Here is a 14,594-nt window from a genome sequence, read left to right as displayed (position 1 = left end):
CAAGTTTTGTATATTTTCAGATAACAAAATCAAAGTTTGTGTCACCTCTGATATGACTTTACACCTTTTTAGAATCTTTGAAGGTTGTATTAATTCAGCCTTACATATGTAACAGTTATGTGAATCTGGCTTGTAGTTCAAATTAAGCTACATAATACAGTAACATTGGTCATGTCACATTCTGCATCTCAGTTATTTAACAATTAAAATCAGATTGTAGGTTTCCCCCATAAAGAGCATGGACACTGAAACAAACTGTTAAAATATATATTTTTTTTAAATATAGTTTGAGAAATATGTACAATTCAAAAGCTAACCATAGTTTTGGAAGTTAAGGGAAGTACAAAACTTTACAAGAGACAAGATGTATCAGTACATTCTTACAGAAAGGTAAGAGAAATAACTGAGTAATATTGGTATATTTCCTATGTGTGTGTGTACACAAAAATTAACTACATATCTTGGTAAGTTCAGTTAATATGCAGAAAGAATAATCATTACTTGTTATTTATATACAGAAAAGCTTACTGGTAAACTTAGCTAACACAAAACATGTTCAACCACTTGAAAGTTTTGTTTCTTTGTTTGAATATAATACAGCACCTCAAGATCCAACTTTCTAATAGTTCACTTTAAAAGTGTTGTTTCTTTGTTTGAATATAATACAGCACCTCAAGATCCAACTTTCTAATAGTTCACTTTAAAAGTGTTGTTTCTTTGTTTGAATATAATACAGCACCTCAAGATCCAACTTTCTAACAGTTTACTTTAAAAGTGTTGTTTCTTTGTTTGAATATAATACAGCACCTCAAGATCCAACTTTCTAACAGTTTACTTTAAAAGTGTTGTTTCTTTGTTTGAATATAATACAGCACCTCAAGATCCAACTTTCTAACAGTTTACTTTAAAAGTGTTGTTTCTTTGTTTGAATATAATACAGCACCTCAAGATCCAACTTTCTAACAGTTCACTTTAAAAGTGTTGTTTCTTTGTTTGAATATAATACAGCACCTCAAGATCCAACTTTCTAACAGTTTACTTTAAAAGTGTTGTTTCTTTGTTTGAATATAATACAGCACCTCAAGATCCAACTTTCTAACAGTTTACTTTAAAAGTATTGTTTCTTTGTTTGAATATAATACAGCACCTCAAGATCCAACTTTCTAACAGTTTACTTTAAAAGTATTGTTTCTTTGTTTGAATATAATACAGCACCTCAAGATCCAACTTTCTAACAGTTCACTTTAAAAGTGTTGTTTCTTTGTTTGAATATAATACAGCACCTCAAGATCCAACTTTCTAACAGTTTACTTTAAAAGTGTTGTTTCTTTGTTTGAATATAATACAGCACCTCAAGATCCAACTTTCTAACAGTTTACTTTAAAAGTGTTGTTTCTTTGTTTGAATATAATACAGCACCTCAAGATCCAACTTTCTAACAGTTTACTTTAAAAGTGTTGTTTCTTTGTTTGAATACAATACAGCACCTCAAGATCCAACTTTCTAACAGTTTACTTTAAAAGTGTTGTTTCTTTGTTTGAATATAATACAGCACCTCAAGATCCAACTTTCTAACAGTTTACTTTAAAGTGTTGTTTCTTTGTTTGAATATAATACAGCACCTCAAGATCCAACTTTCTAACAGTTTACTTTAAAAGTGTTGTTTCTTTGTTTGAATATAATACAGCACCTCAAGATCCAACTTTCTAACAGTTTTCTTTAAAAGTGTTGTTTCTTTGTTTGAATATAATACAGCACCTCAAGATCCAACTTTCTAACAGTTCACTTTAAAAGTGTTGTTTCTTTGTTTGAATATAATACAGCACCTCAAGATCCAACTTTCTAACAGTTTACTTTAAAAGTGTTGTTTCTTTGTTTGAATATAATACAGCACCTCAAGATCCAACTTTCTAACAGTTTACTTTAAAAGTGTTGTTTCTTTGTTTGAATATAATACAGCACCTCAAGATCCAACTTTCTAACAGTTTACTTTAAAAGTGTTGTTTCTTTGTTTGAATACAATACAGCACCTCAAGATCCAACTTTCTAACAGTTTACTTTAAAAGTGTTGTTTCTTTGTTTGAATATAATACAGCACCTCAAGATCCAACTTTCTAACAGTTTACTTTAAAGTGTTGTTTCTTTGTTTGAATATAATACAGCACCTCAAGATCCAACTTTCTAACAGTTTACTTTAAAAGTGTTGTTTCTTTGTTTGAATATAATACAGCACCTCAAGATCCAACTTTCTAACAGTTCACTTTAAAAGTGTTGTTTCTTTGTTTGAATATAATACAGCACCTCAAGATCCAACTTTCTAACAGTTTACTTTAAAAGTGTTGTTTCTTTGTTTGAATATAATACAGCACCTCAAGATCCAACTTTCTAACAGTTCACTTTAAAAGTGTTGTTTCTTTGTTTGAATATAATACAGCACCTCAAGATCCAACTTTCTAACAGTTCACTTTAAAAGTGTTGTTTCTTTGTTTGAATATAATACAGCACCTCAAGATCCAACTTTCTAACAGTTCACTTTACTGTATTTCAAGCAGATTGTAAGAAACGACGTAATGGCCTTTTCCAAGTGGAATGTTCATATCATTATCCTAATGTCTATACAATAATTTAGTCTCATATTTACTTGTACTGATTTCCAGTAGTTGTGGTTAATTTAATTTGTAATAATTAATATACAAAGAAAATGTTTGAAAATAAAAAGTCCAATATGGAAAACTCAACATCAACTTAAAAAAAGGAAACAAAAATACAGAAATTACACAACTGTACTGTTCTGGTTATAAACTGGGAATACACAAAGATTACCCAATACAACTGTATTGTCATAGCTGTACACTTGAGAAAGGTTAACAGTTGATATGGTTTCTATAGTAATGTTTGATGTTTCAGGATACTTCTACCTAATACAACTGTACTGTCCTAACTGTACACTTGAGAAAGGAGGAAGGTTCAGAGCTGATGTGATAGAGGTTTCTACAGGAGAATGGATTTTTATCTGTCTCATGTGAGTGTCCCGCCATTCTGATGATTGGACAATACAGCTACTTGGACAAGAAAGGTACGGATAGGACGTTCGTTGCTGTCTTTGAGTGGAATAACCACCCATCCACTTGGTTCATTCAGCTCCACCATCTCCACCTCTTGAAGGTCCTGAAAGTGACTTCCCACTCCGCACAGATATTCTACAGAGACAGTACACCCAATCACTGGTTATATCATTTCACAAGTAAAATGTTTTAATATAAAGAAAGATAATAAAGTGATATAAATTTTACTGTCTAAACGAACACTGGCTAAATTAAAGCTTTGTTATACAAAATACATTTATTTAATAAAAAACAAACTTGTAAACATCACAATTGTATGTAATAATTATTTGGAAAATCATACCATCAGAGAATTGGGTGAAAAGATCACAAATTTTTAAACCACTAACAAATTCAATAGTTTTCTAACAGAGATTTGCCAGGCTTTCTTATCAGTTAGCCATTAGAGTTGTTTAGCATTGTGTTTTCATTCCTTCCACAGTTGTTCATGGTCTGAGGCTCTATTGTAACTCACCATCCAGGATGTTGTCTTGCTGATGGAGACAATGACCAAGACTATATCAATAAGTTTCTTACTGCCAACTCTATCTAGTGACAAATGAGTTACGATGTCATGCAGATGGTGTTTTTCCTGACAAATGAGTTACGATGTCATGCAGATGGTGTTTTTTCCTGACAAATGAGTTACGATGTCATGCAGATGGTGTTTTTCCTGACAAATGAGTTACAATGTCATGCAGATGGTGTTTTTCCTGACAAATGAGTTACGATGTCATGCAGATGGTGTTTTTCCTGACAAATGAGTTACGATGTCATGCAGATGGTATTTTTCCTGACAAATGAGTTACGATGTCATGCAGATGGTATTTTTCCTGACAAATGAGTTACGATGTCATGAAGATGGTGTTTTTCCTGACAAATGAGTTACGATGTCATGCAGATGGTGTTTTTCCTGACAAATGAGTTACGATGTCATGCAGATGGTGTTTTTCCTGACAAATGAGTTACGATGTCATGCAGATGCTGTTTTTCCTGACAAATGAGTTACGATGTCATGCAGATGGTGTTTTTCCTGACAAATGAGTTACGATGTCATGCAGATGGTATTTTTCCCAGATCTTTTCTGTACTATGTTTATATCTGATACTGATGAAACACTGCCCGATAAAGATTAGTTTCTAATGTATCCCACAGTTATGCTTTCTGGCATTTAAAGTAAACTGCTTGTCTTCTGTAGCACACTTTCACTTCCTGGTCAGTTAGGGTGGTTTCATGTAGGATTCCTCTGAAGTAGATGAAGTCAATGACAATGTTTTAAGTTTGTTCATGAGAATACTGATGGTTGAGCCATATTTGTCTGTTGCTTCAGAGAACCTTGTTGTTATAATGATTTTCTATCTGTGCAGTGTCCTACAAGAAACAGTTCCTGTATTACTTCCTTCATATAGTTTCTGGACGTCTCAACTCTCTTCAAGTTGAAAAGCTACTTAGATGTTCTGTATTTGATGCTGGTTTCTGTGGCTGGAACTGTACAGACATCTTGAAAGTATTTTAAGAAAAAAATAAACCAATAATCCCAAACAACCTTAGTGCCAGAACACAACCCTGCTAATCACCATTTGAGATTGAAAAAGAAACTAGAACTTACCACCAGTACAAACCCTTTCTAGAATGCACCATAGCTGGATATTCAAACTTAGAATATAGATGGCAGGTTCTGTTCCTGTTGATGGCTTTCAATTGGACAACATACATTGCATAAAAATACACATTTTTATAAGTAGACTTCTCTTGGATCTGTGTTTCAGGTAAAATGTTTTATGATGGACTATTACTGTTTCTAAAGGTTTCAGCTTGGCCAACAAATGTTGCCAGATCCTGTTGCTGCTTCAAGTATCCAGTCTGAGTGATTAAAGTACACGTGATCACCAGAAAACCCCACTCACATCACCATAGCACTTGAGATGAAAGTAGCCAAGTCGACCTACATGAGAGAACATTTCTAGTGACAGTAGCTAACATAGCACTGACCACTTAGATTCTCTTGGCCAGATTCCAGTGACAGTTAGACATGATACATTCCTCAACCACTTCCAATGTCTAAGTAACCTATGCTTCATAATTTTTTATATCAGTCTCTGAAAGCAGGTTAAGGCATGTTTCAATTGGAATTTTTATGAGTATTTTCATTCTGAATCGAGCATATAAAATTTACATGTCTGAAACACTTCAAGTCTACATAAAGCAGCTGTACTCACCTATTTGGTGTGTAACTTTCATCAAGTTTGTAATCAGCGTAGATACAGACATCCTGAATTGTGGTTTTTCTTCGAAACTGGATGTTAACTAAATGAGGTTGAGGTCCATCAGATTGCCAGTAGGTCTCTAAACTGTTATCTCGTATCTGATCCACACCAAACCCTGTAATATTTTCAAGAAAGAAATAGTGAGTTAAAGTATCAGTTAAGTGTTCTTGACATTTGAACACAGAATCACATTAATTCTTACTCAAATCCCATCATGTAAAATTAATAACAATTACACTTCACCATCTTCATCCAGTTCACATCATAATGGCTGTTGTTCAGGATAATAGGTTATATCATTAGCATCTACACTTACGACAGAAAGTGATCGTACCCCTGCGTCGTGAGTAGTTTTTATCTCATAACTTAAAAAGTATCATGATTAGGATAATGAAAGTACAGTATGTTATAAATATTATACTAACACACATCTACATAAAGTTTTATGTAAACTGAATGACAAATAAACTGTTTATAAACAAATAACCAAACAGAGGAGGGCAGAAAGTGTTGGCGTCTACTTTAATGGTCAGTTGTGTAGCCTTTCGGGTGAATTACTTGGCACAATCTCTCCTCATAGCTCTCCATGATCGTTTGACAGTACTTGACTGGTATTTTCTTCCAATCTTCTTTACAGAAGGCCTCCAACTCTTGCAAGTTTTTTGGATGACACTGATGAACCCTAGTCTTCAACTCAAGCCAAATGTTTTCAACTGGGTTGAGATCAGGTGACTGCGACGGCCACTCCAGAATGCTTATATGGTTCCTCTGCAACTAGGATTGCACATATTTTGATGTGTGCTTAGAGTCATTGTGGTGCTGGAAGATCAATGGCCCAAGTCCATAAATTCTGAGCATCATTCTTGATATAAGTGCCTAATATATCAACGTACTCTTCTTTTTTCATGATTCTGTTGATGCGGTGAAGTCTGCCTATACCAGAAGAGCTGAAGAAGCCCCACAGCATGATCGAGCCACCTCCGTGTTTAGCTGTAGAGACGGTATTCTTTGAAAGATTTTGTTCTTTCTTACAAAAATATTGCAAACATTATTGTGGCGAAAAGCTTCGATTTTAGTCTCGTCTGACCAAAGAATACTCTTCCAATAGGTAAAGGGTTTATTATTATGCATTCTTGCTTACCTCAATCATGCTTGAAATGAATAGGCCTTAAATATGGAGTTCTCTGAGGGCGGCATGCTTTGAGCATGAAGAGCATAATATGTTAGTAACTGTAGAGGTGCTTACTTCAACCCCAGTTTCCCTTACCAGTTTCTGTATTAAGCATTATTGATTAAGCGATATCATTACGTATAAACAAGGGTTCCTACTAACTTCTCGAGAACCTTCCTCTTGGTTTCCCCTGGAATTTTGGTGGGGCATCTGGAATGATGGAGGTTAGCAGTTGATCCTGTAAGCTTAAACTTGGCAATTATGCTTTGAACAGTAGATTTCGGCACATAAAGTTGTGTAGCAATACCGGAAAGAGACACATGAGACTTGTATTTTACAATAATTTGGTTTTTTAAATCACTGGACAGTTGTTTCCTGTTCGCCATGATGACCAAGCAGATAATGAGAAGATGGAGCTAAATTGCTGGAAGTACATTTTTTGCTGGCTATCAAATAATTATGAACCCAGTGTCTAGTTCTGGAATGGTATAATGTAGTTTATTCACCAAACTAAACAAAATGTTTACGGGAATATCAGTTTTCTCACACGTTCTGAACTGTACGAACACTTTATGCTCCTCCTATTTTTGGTTATTTGTTTATAAACAGTTTATTTGTCATTTAATTTACATACAAATTTATGTAGATGTGTATTAGTATAATATTTATAATATATTATACTTCTATTAGCCTAATCGTGATACTTTTAAAGTTATGAGCAAAAAAACCACTTGGAACACAGGAGTACAAATACTTTCTGTCCTAACTGTTACTGTTATATTCCAGCCAACATAATGAGCCATGGCAGTGGGCAAAAAGTTTCCTTGACACTCAATACAGCAAATATTTTTAAACACTCTTCTGCACTTTCATTCATAAATCTTTTAATTATTTAGAGAAAAATAAGTTTTATCTAACTAAAGCATCTTTGAATTTTTAATGCGTTTTAAGACAAAGTCAGTACATTACTGTTCCAACACATATTCACAACCCACATATTCCACTGAAAGTCAGTACATTACTGTTCCAACACATATTCACAACCCACATATTCCACTGAAAGTCAGTACATTACTGTTCCAACACATATTCACAACCCACATATTCCACTGAAAGTCAGTACATTACTGTTCCAACACATATTCACAACCCACATATTCCACTGAAAGTCAGTACATTACTGTTCCAACACATATTCACAACCCACATATTCCACTGAAAGTCAGTACATTACTGTTCCAACACATATTCACAACCCACATATTCCACTGAAAGTCAGTACATTACTGTTCCAACACATATTCACAACCCACATATTCCACTGAAAGTCATTACATTACTGTTCCAACACTTCACTTCATATGAAGTGCTTATTTCTCCATTAAAATCTTTGAAACAAAGGTTGGGTGAGGACTCAAGGAATGTGAAAATAGTTCCAAGAGCCAAGACCTTTCTAGAGTGAAGCCCTACTTTGCACAGCTCTTAGCACGAATAAAGTGGGAAAAAAAATACTAGGTGTCACTTTAAAACATATAATCACCACTGTGTCTATTATTTGTCAGAGGCTGTTTAAGAAAGTTATTATGTGCACTTTGACCCTAACTTATCCACATAGGGTTAAATGAAAGAAAATAATACTAATTAAAACTAAGTAAACAGACACAAAATCTAATTAAAAGAACAAATATAGATTTTAAAAAGAAATTAAAACACAGTTTCTGGCATTAATTATTATACAACATGTGACTAAGTAAACAGACACAAAATCTAATTAAAAGAACAAATATAGATTTTAAAAAGAAATTAAAACACAGTTTCTGGCATTAATTATTATACAACATTTATTTCTTTTTAATGAATGTACTATTACAATTAAAACTGGTTTTAGAGTCCAAAACTGAATTATTAAACTCAGTATTTATTTTGCACTAAATGAAATCTAGTTTTATGTCTGTAAAGGCTTTATCTTTCAATTATTTTTTTTGAATTTTGAAACTTAAATCTAAAGTTTTCTTTATAATAATGTTCATCACTAAAGTGTACTTTAAAAAACAGCTATCAAATGATCATGAATTTAAAAGTGAACATTTTTAATCAAATTTTAAATAACACAAACATTTTCTGAATGGTTTGTTACCAAAATAAAAAAATTAAAATATGAATTTTAAAAGTTTCTTTTGCAAATCTTTGGTTATGTTTGTTTGTGGAATATCACTTGAAAGCTAGATGAGGGCTATCTGTGCTAACCGTAATCTGAAATGACAGACTAAGGAAATCAGCTGATTAACACCACCCACCATCAATTACTGGATTACCCTTTTACCAACAAGTAATGAAACTGACCATCACATTATCATGTCCACCCTATAACTTCACAAACAATTTCCCATAGTAATCCAATTTTCATTAAATAGACAACTTCTGTTTAATAACATTTTTTATAAACATGAAGAGATTTCTAAGTAGTGTTGATAATTACACTTCTGACAGTTTCCTCACCTGGCACACAGGGACAATGACCAAACAGACAGTTTCCTCACCTGGCTTACACGAGGACAATGACCAAACAGACAGTTTCTTCACCTGGCTTTCGCGGGGACAATGACCAAACAGACAGTTTCCTCACCTGGCTTTCACTAGGACAATGACCAAACAGACAGTTTCCTCACCTGGCTTTCCAGGGACAATGACCAAACAGACAGTTTTCTCACCTGGCTTTCCGCGGGACAATGACCAAACAGACAGTTTCCTCACCTGGCTTTCACGGGGACAATGACCAAACAGACAGTTTCCTCACCTGGCTTTCCCGAGGACAATGACCAAACAGACAGTTTCCTCACCTGGCTTTCGCGAGGACAATGACCAAACAGACAGTTTCCTCACCTGGCTTACACGGGACAAGGACCAAACAGCCTGGGAACCAACTTCCTGAACTTTCCCTCTCTCTTTCTTCTCGGAGGATCAACCTCACTTCCAGTCTTCACCATCATTTTCAACTACTATAAGTCCATAAAACCCACAAAAAATCACTTTCTGAAATTCTACATATTTTTTTTATGATTGAGACATGTTCCACAGAGTTAACACAGTACATCTTCTAAAGGATAAACACAGTGACATAAAAAATATCTATTTTATTATCTATATGATTAATTACACTATGTAACAAAAGTTTACTGTTTCTTGTTCCTGGACAGAAAGTGTTATTTCCCAATTGCTTATGCCTAAAGTAAATGGAAAAAAACCTATTTTCCTCTTCAAACTTTGCTTTTGTGACTTGAGATTGTATAACAAAAACATGATGAGAGACTGTACTTGGGGCTGATACATTAAGCGATTTACATTACAGTCACAAATCTCGAAAAATTACTCACTTCTAAACATTTTTTGTATAACTTTAGTATGAGTACATGTAAATCTTGATTCATATGTTGTTTTATTCAGTCCGCATGTAAATGAAAATGTGCAAGTTTGCCCGTTTTTACATAGAAAATAGATTAATTTCTAAATTTTATTATTCAGGTCACAAAAGCAAAGTTTGAAGAGTTTTGTTTGTTTGTTTCTTTTGAATTTCACACAAGCAACTCAAGGGCTATCTCGCTTCTAGATCCCTAATTTAGCAGTGTAAGACTAGAGGAAGGCAGGTAATCATCACCACCACCGCCAACTCTTGAGCTACTCTTTTAACAATGAACAGCAGGATTGACCGTCACATTATAATGCCCCATGGCTGAAAGGCGAGCATGTTCAGTCGCGACAGGGATTGAACCAGCGACCCTCGGATTCGAGTCATGCGCCTTAACAACAGCCATGCGGGTCCAGTTTGAAGAGAATAATGGCCATTTTCTATACTTTTACAACATAAGTAATTAAAAAATAACACATACTATCCAGGAACAAAATTTGTGTTACATAGTGTTATTTTCTTAACTGTAGCTGGAACAATGATTATTGGCCATTTGTGACTTTACAAGAAATACTGTAATATAATTAAACCTACAAAATACCCGAAATAAAGTTATTAGTGATAAATATTTTAAATTCATGCAATATTAATATACAGACAGTTTAGAAATCTTAGAATTACAATGTTAGTTTCATTTCGAGAGATAAGTGTCTTGGAAGTTAAATACTTCATTGGTATTACCAGTAAGCCAATTCAAAGTAGTTTTATATATTTGATTGTATGTTTTTATAGAGAATGATATTTAATATATAATTAAAAGTCATATAATGTTTATTTGTTGTTAAAATCACACAACAGGCCATTTGCATTGTTGGGATTTAACTATAAATTCTAGTGTTCTAACTCAAACTTAATGCTGACAGAACTTTGAAACATATAAGATTGCAGAAACAAACAAAAAACTGTGGATGTGTGCAACATTTTTTTCACAAAATGTCCAGAGGTCTGGCAGCTGAAGATGGACAGTCAGTCTGTAAATGATCAGAAATTTTCCAAGTGGTCAGTACTCATCTCTGATTTTGTCTTGTTTACATTAGGTTAAACAATATGTTAATGATGAAAAATACAAATTTAAACCTCACTACTCAAACTCTCTAACATTTCTTAAGCTGAAACAGCCAAACTAACTGGAACCATATCCTGTGTATATTATTCAACTGAATTTTCAAGCATATCTTTCAAAAGATGTATTCTTTTCCACATAATATTCTAACTATGGATGTATTTCAAACCATATAGAGAAATGTCTCTAAGGGATCTTGACAACAACTTCTGTAGACATAAGATAAAAAATGATTGGCTGTTTTCCTTTATCAAAACAATTAGAAATGTTTCTTTGTAATAAATTCTTATTAAAAACTATTCCTGAAGGTAGTGACTGTTTTGGCTACAAGACAATGGTTTGGAAATAAGGTATTTCCATGAGATAGTTTAAACTTCAAAAGGAACCTTTGTTGGTCAACAATACTGCAGGAGGCATCAGGTTACAGACATGGACTGATCAATGAACCAGGAAAACTGGTGATGGCTACAAAACTGTTTTAGATTCAAAATGTGCAACTTTTATGAAATGTTACACATGAATCATCAACTTGGTGTGAACTGGCATGATTAAGTCAGTGTTAGGAAATGTTACACATGAATCACCAGCTTGGTGGTGAACTAGCATGATTAAGTCAGTGTTAGGAAATGTTACACATGAATCATCAGCTTGGTGTGGAACTGGCATGATTAAGTCAGTGTTAGGAAATGTTACACATGAATCACCAGCTTGGTGGTGGAACTGGCATGATTAAGTCAGTGTTAGGAAATGTTACACATGAATCACCAGCTTGGTGGTGAACTGGCATGATTAAGTCAGTGTTAAGAAATGTTACACATGAATCATCAGCTTAGTGTGGAACTGGCATGATTAAGTCAGTGTTAGGAAATGTTACACATGAATCACCAGCTTGGTGGTGAACTGGCATGATTAAGTCAGTGTTAGGAAATGTCACACATGAATCACCAGCTTGGTGGTGAACTGGCATGATTAAGTCAGTGTTAAGAAATGTTACACATGAATCACCAGCTTGGTGGTGAACTGGCATGATTAAGTCAGTGTTATGAAATGTCACACATGAATCACCAGCTTGGTGGTGAACTGGCATGATTAAGTCAGTGTTATGAAATGTTACACATGAATCACCAGCTTGGTGGTGAACTGGCATGATTAAGTCAGTGTTATGAAATGTTACACATGAATCACCAGCTTGGTGGTGAACTGGTATAATTAAGTCAGTATTAAGAAATGTTACACATGAATCACCAGCTTGGTGGTGAACTGGCATGATTAAGTCAGTGTTTATAATCAGTGGTCATTGCTAGTCAAATCTTGGTGGTTTCAATACAAGTCAATTTTTCAAGAGAATCTTACTTTACAGATTCTGCTGAAATCACAGTCAGATTAATTTAACACAACAGCAGAAGACATTACACAACTAGATTTTTGCCACAGTCAGATTAATTTAACACAACAGCAGAAGACATTACATAACTAGGTTTGCCACAGTCAGATTTATTTAACCCGACAGAAGTAGACATTACATAACTAGGTTTGGCACAGTCAGATTTATTTAACACGACAGAAGTAGACATTACATAACTAGGTTTGGCACAGTCAGATTTATTTAACACGACAGAAGTAGACATTACATAACTAGGTTTGGCACAGTCAGATTTATTTAACCGCGACAGAAGTAGACATTACATAACTAGGTTTGGCACAGTCAGATTTATTTAACCGACGACAGAAGTAGACATTATACAACTAGGTTTGGCACAGTCAGATTTATTTAACGACAGAAGTAGACATTATACAACTAGGTTTGGCACAGTCAGATTTATTTAACGACAGAAGTAGACATTATACAACTAGGTTTGGCACAGTCAGATTTATTTAACACGACAGAAGTAGACATTATACAACTAGGTTTGCCACAGTCAGATTTATTTAACATGACAGAAGTAGACATTATACAACTAGGTTTGGCACAGTCAGATTTATTTAACACGACAGAAGTAGAGACATTATACAACTAGGTTTGCCACAGTCAGATTTATTTAACACGACAGAAGTAGACATTATACAACTAGGTTTGCCACAGTCAGATTTATTTAACACGACAGAAGTAGACATTATACAACTAGGTTTTGGCACAGTCAGATTTATTTAACACGACAGAAGTGGACATTATACAACTAGGTTTGGCACAGTCAGATTTATTTAACACGACAGAAGTAGACATTATACAACTAGGTTTGGCACAGTCAGATTTATTTAACACGACAGAAGTAGACATTATACAACTAGGTTTGGCACAGTCAGATTTATTTAACACGACAGAAGTAGACATTATACAACTAGGTTTGGCACAGTCAGATTTATTTAACACGACAGAAGTAGACATTATACAACTAGGTTTGGCACAGTCAGATTTATTTAACACGACAGAAGTAGACATTATACAACTAGGTTTGGCACAGTCAGATTTATTTAACACGACAGAAGTAGACATTATACAACTAGGTTTGGCACAGTCAGATTTATTTAACTACGACAGAAGTAGACATTATACAACTAGGTTTGGCACAGTCAGATTTATTTAACACGACAGAGTAGACATTATACAACTAGGTTTGCACAGTCAGATTTATTTAACACGACAGAAGTAGACATTATACAACTAGGTTTGGCACAGTCAGATTTATTTAACATGACAGAAGTAGACATTACACAACTAGGTTTGGCACAGTCAGATTTATTTAACCACAACAGAAGGTGACATTACATAACTAGTTATGCCACAGTCAGATTTATTTAACACGACAGAAGTAGGACATTACATAACTAGGTTTGGCACAGTCAGATTTATTTAACACGACAGAAGTAGACATTACATAACTAGGTTTGGCACAGTCAGATTTATTTAACACGACAGAAGTAGACATTACACAACTAGGTTTGCCATAATCAGATTTATTTAACATAACAGAAGTGGACATTATGTAACTAGTTATACCATAATCAGATTTATCTAACATGACAGAAGTGGACATTATGTAACTAGTTATACCATAATCATATTTATCTAACACAACAGAAGTGGACATTATGTAACTAGTTATACCATAATCAGATCTATTTAACACAACAGAAGTGAACATTATGTAACTAGTTATACCATAATCAGATTTATTTAACACAACAGAAGTGGACATTATGTAACTAGTTATACCATAATCAGATTTATTTAACACAACAGAAGTAGGCATTATATAACTAGTTATGCCATAATAAGATTTATTTAACATGACAGAAGTGGACATTATGTAACTAGTTATGCCACAGTCAGATTTATCTAACATGACAGAAGTGAACATTATGTAACTAGTGATCACAAGAGAAAATTCTATCAGGAAGTGTACACATACTTAGAGATATTAGTGGAGTATGTCACCACTGTACTTCCTCAATATCTGAGGGCTGTTCAAAATACAGCGGACTGGCGTCATAAAACAAAATGTAATTTATTTAGAAGTTACAG

The 14,594-nt window shown here is 34.1% G+C and overlaps 1 pseudogene across 1 annotated transcript; it reads right to left on the bottom strand.

Moving 5' to 3' along the window:
* Positions 1 to 2,819: 2,819 nt before the first annotated feature.
* On the bottom strand, positions 2,820 to 11,737 carry LOC143227933 (anaphase-promoting complex subunit 10-like; annotated as a pseudogene). The gene is made up of 5 exons (XR_013015134.1): positions 11,645 to 11,737; positions 9,444 to 9,494; positions 9,083 to 9,101; positions 5,324 to 5,486; positions 2,820 to 3,200 (listed from the first exon to the last, which is right to left on the bottom strand). The product of XR_013015134.1 is annotated as an anaphase-promoting complex subunit 10-like (transcript).
* Between the last annotated feature and the right edge of the window lie 2,857 nt (positions 11,738 to 14,594).

The sequence above is a fragment of the Tachypleus tridentatus genome, chromosome 10 (assembly GCF_004210375.1).
Source record: "Tachypleus tridentatus isolate NWPU-2018 chromosome 10, ASM421037v1, whole genome shotgun sequence".
In the NCBI taxonomy this organism is placed as follows: domain Eukaryota; kingdom Metazoa; phylum Arthropoda; class Merostomata; order Xiphosura; family Limulidae; genus Tachypleus; species Tachypleus tridentatus.
The sequence above is the reverse complement of the archived record's forward strand: the minus strand, read 5'-3'. Positions and strand labels throughout refer to the sequence as shown.